Below are 21467 nucleotides of genomic sequence, written 5' to 3'. Positions count from 1 at the left end.
AGAAGACGTGAGTGGTACCTTTCAGACAAATCAGTACAATTGAGGAAGACAAGTATGTTTTTACTTGCAATAACTGAAAGAGCAAAATGAAGAGCATCAGTCTGAAAGATGCGGAAGGCATTCTTTTGATGGATCTGAGGCTTGTTCATATCACCCATGTTGCAGAAGCAATAGTACTTCCTGTCACTTCCATCTGAACTATCTAATTTACATTCCATTAGTAACATCACTCAGCAGACAGCACTCTTTATGTGCTGTGAAGTACACCTCACACATTCACTGTAATTTCACACCATTATCCAAGTAACTGATGGGACTGTATTTTTAAGCCAAATCTTGACAGTGTACCTGCCCGGTACTGCTCTCTGTCATGCCTGTCGTTAGTTTCCTATGTCTAATGAAATCACACATTGATTTAGAAAACAAAACAGTAATAGGCCCTCACACATCAAAGTTGCTGGTCAATGCAGCAGGCCAGGCAGCATCTCTAGGAAGAGGTGCAGGCGACGTTTCAGGGTCTTGGCCTGAAACGTTGACTGCACCTCTTCCTAGAGATGCTGCCTGGCCTGCTGCGTTCACCAGCAACTTTGATGTGTGTTGCTTGAATTTCCAGCATCTGCAGAATTCCTATTGTTTGAGTAATAGGCCCTTCGGCCCGCGATGATGTGCCAACCTTATGACCTCTCTAAAATCAATCTAACCCTTCCCTCCAACATAGCCATGCATTTTTCCATCATCCATTAGCCTACGAGTTTTGTAAATATTCCTAATGTATCTGCCTTGACCACCATCCCTGGCAATGCATCCATACACCAACCATTCTCTGTGTAAAAGACGTAACGCTGACATCCCCCTTATGCTTTCCTCCAGTCACCTTAAAATTATGCCACCTTGTACTAGCTATTTCTGCCCTGGAAAAAAAGAAGTCACTGTCTATAAAGAGTCTGACTTTGGGGGGTGTCTAACTTGAATACACCTTTACTCTCTTCTAGACTGTGATGACTCTTATCCCAGATTATCCAAGTCTTGTGATGGATCTGATACAGGATGATCCTCTTGACTGTCTAGTCAAAGAACAGAAGTGGAAATGGAAACAATGCAGCAACAATATCAATGGTAGAAGTCTCATGTAGCTCATGAAGAATTCTTCTCAAGCTGTGCTACACAGGCAACCTGCCAGCTCCCAGTCAATAGGTGCGCAATGTCTGGGGTGCCATAAAGCCTATTAAAAACACTTGGCATTTCTATTAGAAAATACCAGGACTGGTTAATAACAATGATGGTTAAGTCTAGTAAATAGTGAACAGCAAAATGGAAGGCATTCTGCGACTTGAACCTCTGCCACATCTCAAAAGAGAGAAACAGTTCAGCAGGCCCCAGGCAGTCAATGTCCAACAGAAAATCTCGGACCTAAGAAACAGATGGTGGGTGGAAGAAGTGCAGGACATCCAGTAACTTGCTAATGACTTTGGCATGCATTGATTCTTCAGCACTGTCAAAGCCATCTGCAACCCAAGCACCCAGGGGCCTACCCTGATGAATGCCAAGAATGGTGGTGAATGTATCAAGGACAAAGAATCAGACATCCTTTATAGGAAGAAACATCACAAACAACCCAACTGTAACTCTCCTTGCTCTGACATCATCCCACAGCAGCCTGCATGGCACCACAAGAAATAACTGCTGGTTGAACTTGCAGATATGTTTGAAAGAACCAGAAAACTGATTGGAAAATAGAACCTGGATTTAGAATGGGTAATGACTGTTTTGCTCTCCAGGATGTGTCCTGGAAACTGTTAAACAAATATTTAAAGTTGTGCTTGAAAGACTGACAGAAGCAATCACAGCAGTGGATATTCCTCTCTCTTAAGTACTAAGCCCAGTGTTTGTGGACAGACTTAAGAAGCTAGGGATCTGACTGGATACATTTGATCTGAACAAGTTTCCAAAGGGGAAATGTTATCCAAGAAATACAATGGAAGGCATCCTAACCAAAAGAGATCCTGAGATGCTGGAAATCCAGAGCAATACACACAAAATGCTGGAAGAACTCAGCAGGCCAGGCCAGGAAATGGATACACAGCCGACATTTCAGGCTAAGACCCTTCTTCAGGACCGGAAAGGAAGGAGGAAGACGACAGGAGAAAATGGTAGGGGGAGGGGAAGGATAGCTAGAGGGAAATAGGTGAAGCCAAGTAGGTAGGAAAGGCAAACACAAGGAAATCTGCAGATACTGGAAATTCAAGCAACACACATCAAAGCTGCTGGTGAACGCAGCAGGCCAGGCAGCATCTCTAGGAAGAGCTACAGTCGACGTTTCGGGCCAAGACCCTTCGTCAGGAGTAACTGAAGGAAGAGCTAGTAAGAAATTTGAAAGTGGGAGGGGGAGGGGGAGATCCAAAATGATAGGAGAAGACAGGAGGGGGAGGGATGGAGCCAAGAGCTGGACAGGTGATTGGCAAAAGGGATATGAGAGGATCATGGGACAGGAGGCCCAGGGAGAAAGAAAAGGGGGAGGGGGGGAATCCCAGAAAATGGGCAAGGGGTATAGTCAGAGGGACAGTGGGAGAAAAAGAATGTGTATATATAAATAAATAATGGATGGGGTACAAGGGGGAGGTGGGGCATTAGCAGAAGTTAGAGAAGTCAATGTTCATGCCATCAGGTTGGATGCTACCCAGACGGAATATAAGGTGTTGTTCCTCCAACCTGAGTGTGGGTTCATCTTTACAGTAGAGGAGGCTGTGGATAGACATGTCAGAATGGGAATGGGATGTGGAATTAAAATGTGTGGCCACTGGGAGATCCTGCTTTCTCTAGCGGACAGAGCGTAGGTGTTCAGCAAAACGGTCTCCCAGTCTGCATTGGGTCTCACCAATATATAAAAGGCTGCACCGGGAGCACCGGATGCAGTATATCACCCCAGCCGACTCACAGGTGAAGTGTCACCTCACCTGGAAGGACTGTCTGGGGCCCTGAATGGTCGTAAGGGAGGAAGTGTAAGGGCATGTGTAGCACTTGTTCCGCTTACAAGGATAAGTGCCAGGAGGGAGATCAGTGGGTAGGGATGGGGGGGGAACGAATGGACAAGGGAGTTGCGTAGGAAGCGATCCCTGCGGAAAGCAGGTGGGGGGGGGAGATGTGTTTAGTGCGCTTACAAGGATAAGTTCCAGGAGGGAGATCAGTGACCGTTTTGCTGAACACCTACGCTCTGTCCGCCAGAGAAAGCAGGATCTCCCAGTGGCCACACATTTTAATTCCACATCCCATTCCCATTCTGACATGTCTATCCACGGCCTCCTCTACTGTAAAGATGAAGCCACACTCAGGTTGGAGGAACAACACCTTATATTCCGTCTGGATAGCCTCCAACCTGATGGCATGACCATTGACTTCTCTAACTTCCACTAATGCCCCACCTCCCCCCACCCCATCCGTTATTTATTTATATACACAGATTCTTTCTCTCACTCTTCTTTTTCTCCCTCTGTCATTCTGACTATACCCCTTGCCCATCCTCTGTGTTTTTCCCCCCACCCTCCCACTTTTCCTTCTCCCTGGGCCTCCTGTCCCATGATCCTCTCACATCCCCTTTTGCCAATCACCTGTCCAGCTCTTGGCTCTATCCCTCCCCCTCCTGTCTCCTCCTATCATTTTGGATCTCCCCCTCCCCCTCCCACTTTCAAATCCCTTACTCACTCTTCCTTCAGTTAGTCCTGACGAAGGGTCTCGGCCTGAAACGTCGACTGCACCTCTTCCTACAGATGCTGCCTGGCCTGCTGCGTTCACCAGCAACTTTGATGTGTGTTGCTTGAATTTCCAGCATCTGCAGAATTCCTGGTGTTTGTGGTATATAAAGTGCTGCTTTTCCACCTTGAGGGTGACTTCACTGTGGCAAAAGAGGAGGCCATGGACCGACATATCAGAACAGGAATGGAAATCAGAATTAAAATGTTTGGCCACCGGAATGTTCTGCCTTTGGCGGATGGAGCGGATGTAGAGAAGGCTACATCGGGAGCACCAGGCACAGTAGACGACCCTAGCAGATTCGCAGGTGAAGTGTTGTCTTACCCGGAAGGATTTTTTGGGGCCTTGCCTGAATGGAGGTGAGGGAGGAGGTGAATGGGCAGATGTAGCACTTTGGCAGCTTACAGAGATAAGTGCTAGGAGGGAGATTAGTGGGGGAGGGACAAATGGACAAGGGAATCGCAGAGCGATTTTCACTATCAAAGACAGAGAGTGTGGGGCGGGGGACAGGAAATAAAGATGACTCTAGTGATGAGATCCCTTTGGCGATGGCGGAAGTTGTGGAGAATGATTTGTTGGATGTGAAGGTTCATGGAGTGGTAGGAATGCTATCACTGTCAAGGCAGCAAGAAGATGAGGTGAGCGTGGATGTTTGGAAATGGAGGAGATGTGGCTGAGAGCAGCTATGGTGGTGGAAGGGAAACCCATTCTTCAAAAAGGAGGACATTTCTGATGTCCTGGAAAGGAAAGCTGCATCCTGGGAACAGGTGCGGCCGAACTGAGAAAAAGGAATAACATTCTTACAGGAAACCGAGTGTGAGGAGGTGTAGTCCAGATAACCGTAGGAATTGGTAGGTTCAACAATTTCAACAGGTTGAACAATGTCAGTCAACTGTTCGTCTCCTGAGATGGAGAGAGTGAGAGATTGAGAAAGGGAAGAGTGGTCTCAGAAATGTACCAAATGAGTTTAAGAGCAGGGTGCAAGTTAGAGGCAAAGCTAATGAAATTGATGAGTTAATCCTGGTTGCATGAAGCTGTACCAATGCAGTCATCAGTGTAGCAGAGAAAGATTTGGCGTGTATTACCAGGGAAGGGTTGGAACATGGAAGGCATCCTGCCAGATCTAAGTAAAGCAAGAATAGATATGATGTATACATTTTGGCAGTGGAAGTTCAACAGTGCAATCACATCTTTGTTGGAATGTGATATTAAAGTTTCAAGGCATATTTATTATCAAAGTATGTATACAGAATGTAGCCCTGTGATACATCCTCCTGCAGACAGCCACGAAACAAGAAAACACCATGGAATTGTACAAGAAAACATCATAAACACACCAAAGAAAAGAACGAATTGCATGCACATCATAAAGCAAGTGAACAACACATAGAATATCAAACCAGTAGTATACAGTTTAGCTCAGTTCTGTACCATACCACTAGCTAAAGCAGACCACAGGGCTATTTTTCACCAGTCTACATCGATCGCCCTGATCAAACTGTTTAAAAACGGGTAACCAGAATCCAGGAACACACACAACATCAACTTTGAAATCCCCAAAATGAGTCCACAGCCTTGGTGGTCAATCCTGGCAACATGGATCCCAAGACTTCTCAACTTTCAGAACTACAGCATCTTCAGTATTCAAGCTGCATACAATTCAGTCTTAACCTCATTGCTCTGATAATAAAGGATTGCATCCAATATGACTTTTAGCCATCCTGTTGACCTGTTCTGTTACCTTTAAAAATCTCTGGATATGTACTTCACTAATTCCCTGTTCCTCTATGCATCACATGGTTGATATATGGTACATTAAAAGATTTTTGTTTGTTTCATATCTGCCAGGCTACTTCCACTGGAAGCTTATTTTCAACAAACTTCAACAAATCTTTTGGGAGAGCTGGGTGGATAGGGATTTTTTTTTGTGTGATGAACAACACACATGGAGATTCAGTGCAAAGCTAGAAATGGTCCTTGAAGGACTTGCAGTCTTAAAGACCAAAGCAAATGATATTATTGTCTTTGGAGAAGGACAGACTACAGCAGAGCTATGAGTCTTCAAAAACCAATGCAGGAACTTAAATTCAAATTTCAGGAGACAAAGCTCACCTCCTAGAATTCCTTAGAGAGTCAAACTAAATGAATAATGTCAGGAGTAATCCATGGAAGAGCATGGAGTAGAAGGGGAAACTAAATCTGATGATGAGTTAACAAAAGAAGCACCACAGCCCTCTCCAGAACAAGGACACTGCAGCTCAATATCACAGCATCTGTGACTTGAGCTGGAAAGTAGAATTTAGGCATCAGTCCAAAAGGAATTAAAGTAATGCATTTGGAGTGGTGCAACATGGCAAGGAAATATAAATTAACAGGAAGAAATCGTGAGCAGTGGGCATAGGGGGCATGGACGGTAAATAACCAGATTGCTGCAGGCATCGGGACAGGTTCATTTAGTGGTTAAAAATGTACACAGGATGCAATCCTTTGCTAACTGGGCTGAGGTTATGCTTGAGCGACATATGACACTAGTTGCAATCAAGAGAAAATCTGCAGATGCTGGAAGTTTGAGCAACCCACACAAAATGCTGGAGGAACTCAGCAGGCCAGCCAGCATCTTGGAAAAGAGTACAGTCAATGTTTCAGGTCAAATGTTTTGGTCTGAAACGTCTACTGTACTCCTTTCCGAGATGCTGCCTGACTTGTTGAGTTCCTCCAGCATTTTGTGCGTATGACGCTAGTTAGCCATTGCTTGAAAGCTGCACCTGGATCTAGAAGCCACATTAAGGTAAGGATAGTGAGGTTGCCAAAAAAAAGATGTTAGTAATTCTATAAACCTGCAGTTTTGAGGGAAAACAAGATAAGATTAAATTGATTTCTTTGGAACAGAGGAGACTGAGGGATGAGCTATTAAAAGAAAATGAGGGGCTAAGATAAATAGAAAAGACCCATTAAACAAACAAAGGATTCGAGGAAATAGGTGGAAGGGTAGTTGAATCTGGAAAATACCACTTAAGGATAGTGGAGGAAAAACCTTCATTAAATTGCTTGGATGTGCACTAAAGAAACTTTGACCTCCAAGGCCACAGGCCTGACAGGGCAAAATGGCTGGGACTGATATGATGGGCTGAAAGACCTGCACTGTTAAGTTTCTATGATTCCTTCTGTTGTGTGAATTAAGTCATTGGAGAAAAGTACTGGCCGATAAGTAGCAGTTCACAGGAAAGCAGCCAGTGAGTGAGTGCCAGTGAAGGAGTGAAGCTTTGAGACTTTGACTCGAGAGGCTTCGACGGGAAGAGACGGAGGACAAGCTAGCTCGCAGTTAGTCTTTACAATGCCTCCTGAGACGGTGATGTGCCTCTCATATGAGATGTGGCAGACTTGGGGGAACTCCCCTCTCCCGCAGAGTCACATCTGCCAGAAGTGCATACGGCTGGGCGATCTAGAAGACCATGTAATGAATCTGGCGCAGCAGCTGGATGATCTTCTACTCATAAGGGAGAATGAGGCAGTCATAGATGAGAGCTACAGGGAGGTAGTCACACCTAGGCTGTCGGAAGCAGGTCGTTGGGTGACAGTCAGAGGGGGGAAGCGAAGGTGAGCAGACAGGTAGTGCAGAGCACCCCTATAGACATTCCCCTGCATAATAAGTTTACCGTCCTGGATACTGTTGGCGGGGACGACTGACCAGGTGTGAGCCACGGTGGCAGGGCCTCCGGCACTGAGTCTGACCCGGTGGTGCAGAAGGATGGGACGGAGAAGAGGAGAGCTGTCGTCATTGGAGACGCTATAGTCAGGGGAGCGTTCAGGAGATTTTGTGGACGTGAGAAGGACACCCACATGATTTGTTGCCTCCCGGATGCCAGGGTCCGAGATGTCTCTGACCAGGTGCACGACATTCTGGTACGAGAGGGAAAACAACCAGAAGTCGTGGTACATGTTGGTACCAATGACATAGGCAGGAAGAGGGATGAGGTCCTGAAGTGTGAGTTTCGGAAACTAGGCAGTAGGCTGAAGAACAGGACCTCACGGGTGGTGTTCTCAGGATTGCTGCCAGTGCTACGTGACAGTGATGGTAAGAATTGGAGGAGATGGCAGTTGAATGCATGGCTGAGGAGTTGGTGCAGGGAGCAGGGTTTTAGATTTTTGGATCATTGGGATCTCTTCTGGGGAAGGTGGGACCTGTACAGATTGGATGGGTTGCACCTGAACCCGAGGGGGAGCAATATCCTTGCAGGTAGGTTTGCTAGCATAGTTCGGGAGGGTTTAAACTAATTTGCAAGGGGGTGGGACCCGGAGCGATAGAGCAGTGAAAGAAGTGCATGGAGTAAAGCCAGATCTAACATACAGAGAGGCTTTGAGGAAAGAGAAGCAGAATAAATGGTGTAAAGGTAGTAAGGCAAAAGGGCTGAAGTGTGTGTACCTCAATGCAAGAAGCATCAGGAACAAAGGTGATAAACTGAGAGCTTGGATACATACATGGAATTATGATGTAGTGGCCATTACAGAGACTTGTCTGGCATCAGGGCAGGAATGGATTCTCAATATTCCTGGATTTCAGTGCTTTAAAAGGGATAGAGGGGGGGGAGGAAAGGGAGGAGGGGTGGCATTACTGGTCAGGGATACTAATACAGCTACAGAAAGGGTGGGTAATGTAGCAGGATCCTCTTTTGAGTCACTATGGGTGGAAGTCAGGAACAAGAAGGGAACAGTTACTCTATTGGGCTTATCCTATAGGCCCCCTGGTAGCAGCAGAGATACAGAGGAGCAGATTGGGAGGCAGATTTTGGAAAGGTGCAAAAATAACAGGGTTGTTATCATGGGTGACATTAACTTCCCCAATATTGATTGGCAGCTGATTAGTTCCAAGGGTTTAGATGGGGCAGAGTTTGTTAAGTGTGTCCAGGATGGATTCCTTTCACAGTATGTGGACAGGCTGACTAGGGGAAATGCCATACTAGATCTAGTACTAGGTAATGAACCGGGTCAGGTCACAGATCTCTCAGTGGGTGAGCATCTGGGGGACAGTTACCACCTCTCCCTCGCCTTTAGCATTATCATGGAAAAGGATAGAATCAGAGAGGACAGGAAAATTTTTAATTGGAGAAGGGCAAATTATGAGGCTATAAGGCTAGAACTTGCGGGTGTGAATTAGGATGATGGTTTTGCAGGGAAATGTACTATGGACATGTGGTCAATGTTTACAGATCTCTTTCAGGATGTTAGGGATAAATTTGTCCTGGTGAGGAAGATAAAGAATGGTAGGGTGAAGGAACCATGGGTGACAAGTGAGGTGGAAAATCTAGTCAGATGGAAGAAGGCAGCATACATGAGGTTTAGGAAGCAAGGATTAGATGGGTCTATTGAGGAATATAGGGAAGCAAGAAAGGGGCTGAGAAGAGCAAGAAGGGGGCATGAGAAGGCCTTGGCAAGTAGGGTAAAGGAAAACCCCAAGGCATTCTTCAATTATGTGAAGAACAAAAGGATGACAGGAGTGAAGGTAGGACCGATTAGAGATAAAGGTGGGAAGATGTGCCTGGAGGCTGTGGAAGTGAGCGAAGTCCTCAATGAATACTTTTCTTCGGTATTCACCAATGAGAGGGAACTTGATGATGATGAGGACAATATGAGTGAGGTTCATGTTCTGGAGCATGTTGATATTAATGGAGAGTAGGTGATGGAGTTGTTAAAATACATTAGGACGGGTAAGTCCCCAGGGCCTGACAGAATATTCCCCAGGCTGCTCCATGAGGCGAGGGAAGAGATTGCTGAGCCTCTAGCTAGGATCTTTATGTCCTCGTTGTCCACGGGAATGGTACCGGAGGATTGGAGGGAGGCGATGTTGTCCCCTTGTTCAAAAAAGGTAGTAGGGATAGTCCGGGTAATTATAGACCAGTGAGCCTTACGTCTGTGGTGGGAAAGCTGTTGGAAAAAATTCTTAGAGATAAGATCTATGGGCATTTAGAGAATCATGGTCTGATCAGGGACAGTCAGCATGGCTTTTTGAAGGTAAGATCGTGTCTAACAAGCCTGATAGACTTCTTTGAGGAGCTGACCAGGCATATAGATGAGGGTAGTGCAGTGGATGTGATCTATATGGATTTCAGTAAGGCATTTGACAAGGTTCCACATGGTAGGCTTATTCAGAAAGTCAGAAGACATGGGACTGAGGGATGTTTGGCCAGGTGGATTCAGAATTGGCTTGCCTGCAGAAGGCAGAGGGTCATGGTGGAGTGAGTACATTCAGATTGGAGGATTGTGACTAGTGGCGTCCCACAAGGATCAGTTCTGGGACCTCTACTTTTCGTAATTTTTATTAACGACCTGGATGTAGGGGTAGAAGGGTGGGTTGGCAAGTTTGTAGATGACACAAGGTTGGTGGTGTTGCAGATAGTGTAGAGGATTGTCGAAGATTGCAGGAAGACATTGATAGAATGCAGAAATGGGCTGAGAAGTGGCAGATGGAGTTCAACCCAGAGAAGAGTGAGATGGTACACTTTACAAGGCAGAGTACGAAGTAAATGGCAGGATACTTGGTAGTGTGGAGGAGCAGAGGGATCTGGGGGTACATGTCCACAGATCCTTGAAAGTTGCCTCACAGGTAGATAGGGTAGTTAAGAAAGCTTATGGGGTGTTAGCTTTCATAAGTCGAGGGGGAGAGTTTAAGAGTCACGATGTAATGATGCAGCTCTACAAAACTCTGGTTAGGCCACACTTGGAGTACTGTGTCCAGTTCTGGTTGCCTCACTGTAGGAAGGATGTGGAAGCATTGGAATGGGTACAGAGGAGATTTACCAGGAAGCTGACTGGTTTAGAAAGTATGCATTATGATCAGAGATTAAGGAAGCTATGGCTTTACTCTTTGGAGAAAAGGAGGATGAGCAGAGACATGATAGAGGTGTACAAGATAATAAGAGGAATAGATAGAGTGGATAGCCAGCGCGTCTTCCCCAGGGCACCACTGCTCAATACAAGAGGACATGGCTTTAAGGTAAGGGGTGGGAAGTTCAACGGGGATATTAGAGGAAGTTTTGTTACTCAGAGAGTGGTTGGTGTGTGGAATGCACTGTCTGAGTCAGTGGTGGAGGCAGATACACTCGTGAAGTTTAAAAGACTACTAGACAGGTATATGGAGGAATTTAAGTTGGGGGATTATATGGGAGGCAGGGTTTGAGGGTCGGCACAGCATTGTAGGCCGAAGGGCCTGTACTGTGCTGTACTATTCTCTGTTCTATGTTCTATGTTCTTTATTCAACAAAACAAGACACAACAGGCATCATATCTAGGTACTTTCGGTGGAGAGGTCTCACTTGCCTAACATGGGGCTTGACATTTTGTGTGCTAAACATCAAAGGACAGTTCCATATTTACAATACTTCCTTTGAAACTACACACAAACTTCACACTTTTTGATCGCGCCCACACCACAGACTTCTAAGTTAATTTTAATCAGCATTGTCTGGTCTGTGTTTCACAGCTTTTAGGAAACTACCTCGTGTACATATACATTAAATCTGCAATTTACATTCAGACTTGAAGAATTAGTGGCTGAGAAGTCATTTGCTAAATGTAAATGTGCTAAATCCAAAAATCACTCTAACACCTTCTTTCTAGCCAAACAAGCCAAATGAGTAGCAACTAGTGACAAGTAGATTTTGGAAAATGTTTGCCAACCACATCAACTATGGTTCTGTCAGAAGAATGGAAAAGTTAATAAGCTGTTAGATGGAAAACTTGCATTTCCTGCTGACAGCATAGCGATTTATGTTAAACAGGAGTTTAAATTGCATTGAGACTAATACGGGTAAATTTATTGGAGCACTCAAGACTATTTATTCTCCTTATACTAAAAGTGAAATCAAAACATTACTAAACAAATGCAAGAGGAAGGAGGAAAGAGATGCAGAACAATTTAGCACCATTTCACGATAGCATTTAAGAAATGAAGAAATTAAAGAAGTAGATCATTCTTCCACACGTGCTTGGTCTAGCATTCAGTAAGATCATGATTGTTGTTTTATCTGAATACCAATATGAAACACTTACCTGATTATCTGAACATGTCAACATCTATATATTGCTATCTTGAATATACCCAGTAACTGAACCTCCTCACCACACTTGGGTAGAACATTCCAAAATTCACCACCCTGGTGTAGAAACCTCTTCTCAAGTCTTACACGTGGCCCAATACCTTATTTTGAATTGGGTTTCAGATTCCAGACATTTAGATCACAGATCAAACCCACACCTACCATATAAAGCCCTCCAAGCATTTTGTACATTTCAGTTAAATCAGCTCTTATTCTACAATCAAGCATACATGCCTAATCTGCTGAATGACAAACATGACATGACATAATCTCTCCTCAAACATGTCACCAAATCAATCAGAGTCTTTACTGAACTCCATCTCTTTCAAGATATCATGTATTAGTTGGTAAAACAAGAACTGATGTGATCACAGAAGGGATCTGTACAATTGGAGCAAGATGCTTCTGTTGTTGTCCTCAAATCCTCAAAAAAAAAGGCTACATGGCTTCCAAATTGCTTGCTATCATAATGTTTAGTCTATCATCATCTAAAAAAACAATGCAACTATTTTTACATTTTTCAAACTGAACTATTTAATATTTTATTACATTTTATTGTATCACCATATTCTTGCCCAGTTATTTAGATGGTCCATATCTCCTGGACATCCCTCTGCAACCTGGTCACAGCCCATATTGCTACTTAAACTGGTATCATGTGCAAACTTAAATATATTATATTTGTTAACTTCATCCAAAACATTGATATAGATTGTGAAGACCTTGAGTCCAATCATAGCCTTCCCTTCCAAAAAGTGACCCAGTTATTCCTACTGTCTGTTTACTGCCCATGAAGCTATCCTCAAACCATCATAGTACGTTACTCCCGATGTGAAGCAGTCTAATTTTGTATGAGTATGCCTTGTATGCAGCCCATCGCTGGCCTTCTGAATATCTAAACACATCACATCCAGTGGTTCACTTTCATCAATTCTGCCAGATACAGTACGTACTCAAAAATTACAAAGGAATTGCAAATATTGTTTCCTTTTTACAAATTCACTTTGACACTGCAGAATGCTGTTGTTATTTTCCATGTGCTCCATTTCTAACTCCTTGATAATAAGGTGCAGTATTTTCCTTACTACTGCTGTCAGCTAGCTGATTTCTACTCCCCTTTTGCATTTCTCCCTCCTTTTGCATTTGCTATCTTCTAATCTCTTAGGACTTCTCTAGAATCTATTGAACTTTGGAAGATGATGACTAGTGCATGCCCCATCTCCTTCATCAACTTTCAAGACCCTCAGATACAGGTTATCAGGTCCTGGGGATTTATCACATTTTTCTTTTAAACATTTTCAATACTACTTTTTAATCATGCTAATTTCTTTGGGCTCTGTATTCATGGAAGACCTGAAGTCCTCCACTCTTTATAGGATGTTTTCTGTGTGTTCCTTAAAGATGGACAAAAGAAAATGTTTAAATTATCTGTCATTTCCTTATTCCCTAACTCTTCTATCTGTCAGTAAAGGACCAACATTCATTTTCCCTATTCTTTTTAGTTTTGCATGTCAATGAAAGCTGCTACAATTTGGTTTTGTGCTTCTCATTAGTATATTCATATTCATTATTTCTTCCAATGCCTGCATCTTTCTCAATTGAAGTTTGAACACTTTCCAAAGCTTACTGCTATTAATTTTGTTTAGTTTATTTTGGAACCTCTTTCTTTGAACTCCAGTAGTTTTAAATTCTCTTGATCACCACAGCTCCATTATTATTTTTGCCTAATACTTTATTTTAATTCTTTAAAAATCAGCCATTGGTGGCACCACATCTTTCTTTGTTTTGTAATTTATTTTTTATTGAAGTTCATCATCAAACAAACATTTCTATAAGATGTATTTCAGATATTGTACATATATATCATATAGTCATATGTCACAAATCTCCACTTAATATTTATCAGAGGTATACACTTATAGAAAAGAGAGGAAAGAAAGGACAATTGAAAGCAGAAAACTATGTATAAAGTAGGGAGTGATCTTTTTTTATATATCATGCTTATGAGAATAAAATCAGGCCTATGAGGTGTTATGTAGTTAAACCATTTTTCCCAGTATGAATCAAATTGTTCCAACTTATGATTAACAGATGCTGTTATCTTCTCCATTCTGTAAATGTCCATTGTAATTTCCATCCATACATTTAAAGTTGGGCTCTCCTGTGATAACCATTTCCTGGTAAGGGTCTTTTTACCAGCCACCAGCAGTATATTCATTAAATATTTATCTCTTTTCAATCATTCTTGATGTACATACCCAAAATATATGGTCTTACTCTCTAAGGGTATTTCATATTTAATGATGTTTTGTAGGGCATCATGTATCCCACTCCAATAGTCTTTGATAACGGGGCATTCCCAGAAAATATGATAATGGTTTGCATTTTGATTTCCACAATTTCTCCAGCAAACAGGGAGGTTGCTATCAAAATGGGATTTCTGAGAGGGTGTAATAAAATACCTTATCAAGTTTTTCCACCTGAACTCCCTGTGAACTGGTACACTTCGATTGATAGCTCCATATTATTGTCCATTCTTCCTCAGATATTATTATCTCTCCTTCCTTCTCCCATTTTGTTTTAATGTATGAAGTCGAGTGTGTTTTAGGATTTGACAAACCCTTATAAATGCTTGAAATTATTCTACTACTGTTGTCTGAATTATATGTTTTTCTAAATAGCTCTATCAGACATGAACTTGCCTTGGTTACATTTTTAACCATCCTATTAACATACCGTCGCATCTGTAAATACCGATAAAAGTCTATGTTTTTCTAATAAGTGTTTCTCTTTGAGCATTTCAAAACTGAATAGTGTTCCTTCTTTCATTATATTGCAAATAGCTGTTATTCCTTTAGCTCAGTGGTCCCCAACCACCGGGCCGCAGACCGGTACCAGGCTGCAAAGCATGTGCTACCAGGCCGCGAGGAAATGATATGAGTCAGCTGCACCTTTTCTCATTCCCTGTCACGCACTGTTGAGCCATTACGCACGCGAGGTCATTACTCGCGCGTCATCCGTGTCAGCGCGGGAAGGGGATCAACTCCTTAAACTTGCAAATGACGATGGGCTGAAAAGTATGTTTGACATAACATCTCTTCTGGCATTCTGGATCAAAGTCAAGGCTAAATATCCTGAGATAGCCACGAAAGCACCGAAAACGTTGCTTCCATTTCCAACATCATATCTCTGCAAAGCGGAGTTTTCTGCAATGAATGCAATGAAAACTAAATTGCGGAATAGACTGGACACGAACAACCCCCTTCGAGTATCGCTGTCTCCCATCACCACTCGAAAGGACCATCTTGTTGCAGGAAAACAAGCCCAGCGCTCCCACTGATTCAGCGATATTGGTATGTTGCAATGATTTTATATGTTCATACGGGGAAAATATGTGCTGTGTGTTTAATATCCAAACGTTATTTAAAATGTTATGATGCTATTGACTTATATAACCATATAACAATTACAGCACGGAAACAGTCCATCTCGGCCCTTCTAGTCCGTGCCGAACGCTACTCTCACCTAGTCCCACCGACTTGCACTCTGCCCATAACCCTCCGTTCCTTTCCTGTTCGTATACCTACCCAATTTTTCTTTAAATGATAATATCGAACCTGTTTCTGCCACTCCTACTGGAAGTTCATTCAACAGTTACTTCAAGCTCCCCTGTCCTCTCCTGATAACTGACTTATCACTATATTCACACGAGGAAAATATGTGCTGTGTGTTTAATATTTAATTCGTTAAGATAAACCCTTTTAGAAATGAAATTGAGTGTATTAGCCACTTATCACCTATATTCTGGTCATGATTAACACACCCCCTCCCGAACAGAATTGCCAAAAACGATTTGCAGAAAAAAAATCGGCAGGTACACGCTGGCGCAATGGTAGCCTTTGGGTAAACACAACGTATTTGACTCCTACTCTTGTCCATTGGCAACCCTACCCACCACACCCCTCCACCCCCGGGTCGGCCGGTCCGGAAGAATATTGTCAATATTAAACTGGTCTGTAGTGCAAAAAAGGTTGAGGACTCCTGCTTTAGCTGTCCAGTCCTTATATCTAGCATCCAGTTTATTTGGCGTAAAGTCTGAGTCATATGCACACCATTTAAGAATTGCAATGTCTCTCTCCAGTTTATATTCTTTCATAAATGTTTCCATATTTTAAGAGTCCATTTCACCCACAGGTTATCAATAGTATTCATGTAACTTTGTAGGTTGTTATCAGCCAAAATTGCCTGTATGGGGATGGAAAATATCCTCTCCTCAGTGTTTTTCCATTGAGCGCCATATGATGGGTTGCACCAGCATATCACAGCTCTCAACTGTGCTGCAAAATAATAATGTCTAAGAGAAGGTAGGCCCCATCCCCCCTTTTCCTTGGCTAATTGCAAAGTTTTGAGATGAACCCCAGGCCTTTTACCTTGCCATATATATCTTGATAGTATCGTGTTCCATTCATTGAATTGATTTTGGTTAATCCCTATTGATAGGGTCTGAAAGAGATATAGTAGTCTGGGCAGTATATTCATTTTAACAGATTCAGTCCTTGAACTGAGACCAAGAGAAGGAATTAAGTTCCATTTTGTTATACCTTCCTTAATTTTTTTATATATAGGCATCAATTGCATTCTGATAATTTTTTCCAAATCTTTTGGCATAACGATACCCAAATATTTGATGGACTCTGTTTGCCATGCCCAAGGATATCTACTTTAAATATCTCTTGGTGGGCTATAGTTATATGAAAGTAGTTGGATTTTATCTATGTTGATCTTGTGTCCTGATAATTAGACATATTGTTCAAAGGATTGCATCAATTTAGGTGAAGAGTATGTGGTCGCCCCAGATAGATCAAAATGTCATCCGCGTAACAGGCCAATCTATGCTCTGTCCCTCTAATAGTAATTCCTCTGATATCTTCATTTTGTCTGATGTATTGAGCTACTGGTTCCAGATATAATGCGAAGAGTAGTGGTGACCATGCACAACCCTGTCTCGTGCCCCTTGCTGGGGTAAAACTTTGAGATAAATATCCATTGATTTTATTCCTGGCAGTATGATTGTCATATAGTGCCTGTATAGTTTTAATAATTGTGTCATGTAGACCAAATCTATGTTAAACTCTGTTAAGAAAATTCCATTTAACCGAATCAAATGCCTTTTCAGCGTCCACACTTATCATTATAGCGTCAATTTCATTTTTTTTATATGATCCATAATGTGAAGTGTCCTTCATATATTGTCTTGTGTTTGGCGTTGTTGTATAAAACTTGTCTGATCATTATGTTTCAGTGTGGGTAGAAACTCTTCTAATCGTTTGGCCATGATGGAGGTAAATATTCTATAATCCACATTAAGAACAGATATTGGTCTAAATGACCCACATTCCATTTTATCCTTGCCTTCTTTTGGTATAGCTGAGATTACCGCCTCCTTCCAGCTGGGTGGCATTTGTGCTTTTCTTAGAGCCCAGTTCAGTGTGGGGAGTAAAACAGGGATTAACTCACTTCTAAACTCTTTATACCACTCTGCTGTATATCCATCTGATCCTGGTGACTTGCTTGCTTAATTTAAGCCTATTAATTGCAGTTTTTAGTTCAGCTTCAGTTATGTCAGCAGTCATTGTTCTGTTTTGTTCTTTGCTTAAAGTGGGTAACTGTAAAGAATTCAGGAAGAAGTCAATCTGGGTTATGCGTCCCCCTGGAACTTTGGAATATAGAGTTTTGTAAAACATTTCGAAAGCTTCTTGAATTTCACTTAGCTTATTTTTTTATCACTTTTGTTCTTGGATCCTTTATTCTATGAATTGTATTTTCTGCTATCTTTTTTTTCAGTTTCCACGCCAGTATTTTCATAGATTTAGATCCACTTTCATAGCATACCACATCTTTCAGTGGTGTATCTACCAAAGTCAATATGTTTGTAAATTGCTTCAGTCAGAATTATGACCCTACTTCAAGACTGAACTAAATCATAAAATTCAAAAACATGAGAAAATTGAGATCATTATTCTCCAGAGGCCTATTAACAACCAAATCCTTAATTAACTATTTTCTCATTACAAACACTATGTCTAAAACAACCTTGTTGATTCATTGATACCCGGTCTAAGAAACAAGCTCTCAAGCACTCCATGAGTTCATTCTTCATCCTATTAGAACCCATTTGTTTTCTGTTTATGTCAATTGACTGGTTTCCACTTTGTGTTTTCTCTCTCCCTCCTTTGTATTTTGTTGATGTGGACTGAAGTTGCCAACAATTATGGTATTACTTTTGTTAAATGCACCTCTAATTTCCTGATTTACCACTGTGTGAGAGGCCATGGGCCTTTCCCACCAAAATGTTCTGACTCCCATCCAAACTGTTTTTTCTGGACTAGTTCCTGAGGATTGGAGGGTGGCTAATGTAACCCCACTTTTTAAAAAAGGAGGGAGAGAGAAACCAGGGAATTATAGACCGGTTAGCCTGACATCGGTGGTGGGGAAAATGCTAGAGTCAGTTATCAAAGATGTGATAACAGCACATTTGGAAAGCGGTGAAATCATCGGACAAAGTCAGCATGGATTTGTGAAAGCAAAATCATGTCTGACGAATCTCATAGAATTTTTTGAGGATGTAACTAGTAGAGTGGACAGGGGAGAACCAGTGGATGTGGTATATTTGGATTTTCAAAAGGCTTTTGACAAGGTCCCACACAGGAGATTAGTGTGCAAACTTAAAGCACACAGTATTGGGGGTAAGGTATTGATGTGGATAGAGAATTGGTTGGCAGACAGGAAACAAAGAGTGGGAGTAAACGGAACCTTTTCAGAATGGCAGGCAGTGACTAGTGGGGTACCGCAAGGCTCAGTGCTGGGACCCCAGTTGTTTACAATATATATTAATGACTTAGATGAGGGAATTAAATGCAGCATCTCCAAGTTTGCGGATGACACGAAGCTGGGTGGCAGTGTTAGCCTTGAGGAGGATGCTAAGAGGATGCAGGGTGACTTGGATAGGTTGGGTGAGTGGGCAAATTCATGGCAGATGCAATTTAATGTGAATAAATGTGAGGTTATCCATTTTGGTGGCAAAAACAGGAAAACAGATTATTATCTGAATGGTGGCCGATTAGGAAAAGGGGAGGTGCAAGGAGACCTGGGTGTCATTATACACCAGTCATTGAAAGTGGGCATGCAGGTATAGCAGATGGTGAAAAAGGCAAATGGTATGCTGGCATTTATAGCAAGAGGATTCGAGTACAGGAGCAGGGAGGTACTACTGCAGTTGTACAAGGCCTTGGTGAGGCCACATCTGGAGTATTGTGTGCAGTTTGGTCCCCTAATGTGAGGAAAGACATTCTTGCCATAGAGGGAGTACAAAAAAGGTTCACCAGATTCATTCCTGGGATGGCAGGACTCTCATATGATGAAAGACTGGATTGACTAGGCTCATACTCTCTGGAATTTAGAAGATTAAGGGGGAATCTTATTGAAACGTATAAAATCCTAAAGGGATTGGACAGGATGGATGCAGGAAGATTGTTCCCGATGTTGGGGAAGTTCAGAACGAGGGCTCACAGTTTGAGGATAAAGGGGAAGCCTTTTAGGACCGAGATTAGGAAAAACTCCTTCACACAGAGAGTGGTGAATCTGTGGAATTCTCTGCCACAGGAAACAGTTGAGGCCAGTTCATTGGCTCTATTTAAGAGGGAGTTAGAGATGGCCCTTGTGGCTAAAGGGATCAGGGGGTATGGAGGGAAGGCTGGTACAAGGTTCTGAGTTGAATGACCAGCCATGATCATACTGAATGGCGGTGCAGGCTCGAAGGGCCAAATGGCCTACTCCTGCACCTATTTTCTATGTTTCTATGTTTCTTGTTGATCTCCCTTACTTTTACCTGGATTTCTCCCCTTCTTTAAATTCAGGTGAGACAAAGGAAATGCTGAAGACACCCAGCAGGTCAAGCAGCATCTGTGGAAAGAGAATCTTTTAATATTTTAGAACCAGGGCTCTTCAATGGAACTTGGAGAATAAGCCAATTCCAATGAAGGATCGCGGACCCAAAACATCTTGTTCCATAGATGTTGCCTGACCAACTTAATTTTCTGTTTTTATTTCAGATTTCCAGCAGGTGCAGTTATTTTTATTTTCCTTTTCTGTATTATCCTGGAATTAAGTTAAAGTTAAGTATCCTGGAATATTTAATTCTCAATTTGGTCACTGCACTAACAGTGAAATAAGTTGAGGGTGACAAGAGGTGGCCTCATTGCAAGCTTCTTTGTAGAAATGGTTATGTACTATTATTCAACAAGAATCCACAGATCATGAGAAGTATATTAAATAACTCATCACTGCTAATAGTGACAGCAGAATGAAGCACCAACTCCTCTGGACACCTCAAGAGGGAAATCATCTAAAAAGAGTTTTTAAGGACAAAGGACAATCAATCATATGACACACTTAGTCATCAAATGCCAGTTAAATTATGACCAAGGAAGAGATTGCAACTGGAAACAAAAATATGGACAAAATGTTTCCACTGGTGGGAAAGCTCTGAGCAATGCAACAAAGTTAAGATTGCTGATTGGTCATTTAAAGTGAAGGGGATAGGAATTGAAGAAAGAAGTAAGTAGTATATTTTTTTTCAAGATTAGAAAAATTGACAGCTTAGGAGAACCTGTGTGGAAAAGGAGTTGGGACCTGGAAAGGACAGCCATAATCATATTGATTGGCAGGACAGACTGGAGGGGCTGAATGAGCAGCTCTTGGTCCTATTTGATTGTGTTCATGTGTAGCAGAATTGGCAGTAGAATGCCAGCAACTTAATACTAAGCAGGACACCATGAAGCATAAACTGCAGATGCTGGAAATCTGAAATAAAATTAGTAAATATTGAGAGCTCTCAGTAGATCAGGCTGCAAAAGTAAAGAGAAAAAGAGTTGACATGTTGGGTCAAGGACTATATTAGAAGTGGAACAATGAGAAAACATGGATGTTTTGAGTTGTGGAAAGAGGGAAGTGGAGCATGCAAAGGGATTGTCCATGGTTAAATGGAGACACAAGGGACTGTAGATGCTAATATTTGGAGCAAGAAAAAGAAAACTGCTGGAGCAACTCAAAAGGTCAAGTAGCATCTGTGGAAGGAAATGGGTTGTCTATATTTTGGATTGAAACCCACATGAGGACTGAGAATGCTGTGGGAAGGTAGCCAGAGAGGAAGAGGGGTGAGACAGGAGCTGTAGGTGATTGGTGGACTGAGGAGGTGTGAGAAATGGGGAAGGGGTTTGGGTGGAAATGGGAGACAGGGGCCAGTTGATATTAGAGGGATAAAACGTATGGGGCGGGGGATGGAACCAGATCGGGGAGGGAATCTGATGAGTGAAGTGTGTGGGTAGCAGGTGGATCAAACCAGGAGGGGATGAAAACAGAGCAGTATTGTTCTGGATAGTGTATGGGAAATAGGAAAGGGAACAAAATTAAAGAACTGGAATGGAACAGAAGGAGAGGGTGATGGAGAGAGGGAAGTGTTGTATATTTATTATGTCAATAATAATTCAGTAATCTTGTGTAGATATTGCTCATTTAAATAATTAATTATGGGTTATATGTATAAATAAGTGAATTGCATACATCACA

General features: G+C 42.3%; 1 protein-coding gene across 1 annotated transcript in view; it reads right to left on the bottom strand.

The window, feature by feature from the left end:
* The window catches only part of astn1 (astrotactin 1), a 2762425-nt gene that overhangs the window by 1336250 nt on the left and 1404708 nt on the right, over positions 1-21467 (bottom strand). The window lies entirely within an intron of this gene.

Source organism: Mobula birostris, chromosome 12 (genome assembly GCF_030028105.1).
Source record: "Mobula birostris isolate sMobBir1 chromosome 12, sMobBir1.hap1, whole genome shotgun sequence".
Classification (NCBI taxonomy): domain Eukaryota; kingdom Metazoa; phylum Chordata; class Chondrichthyes; order Myliobatiformes; family Myliobatidae; genus Mobula; species Mobula birostris.
This window is presented reverse-complemented; position numbering and strand designations above follow the sequence as displayed.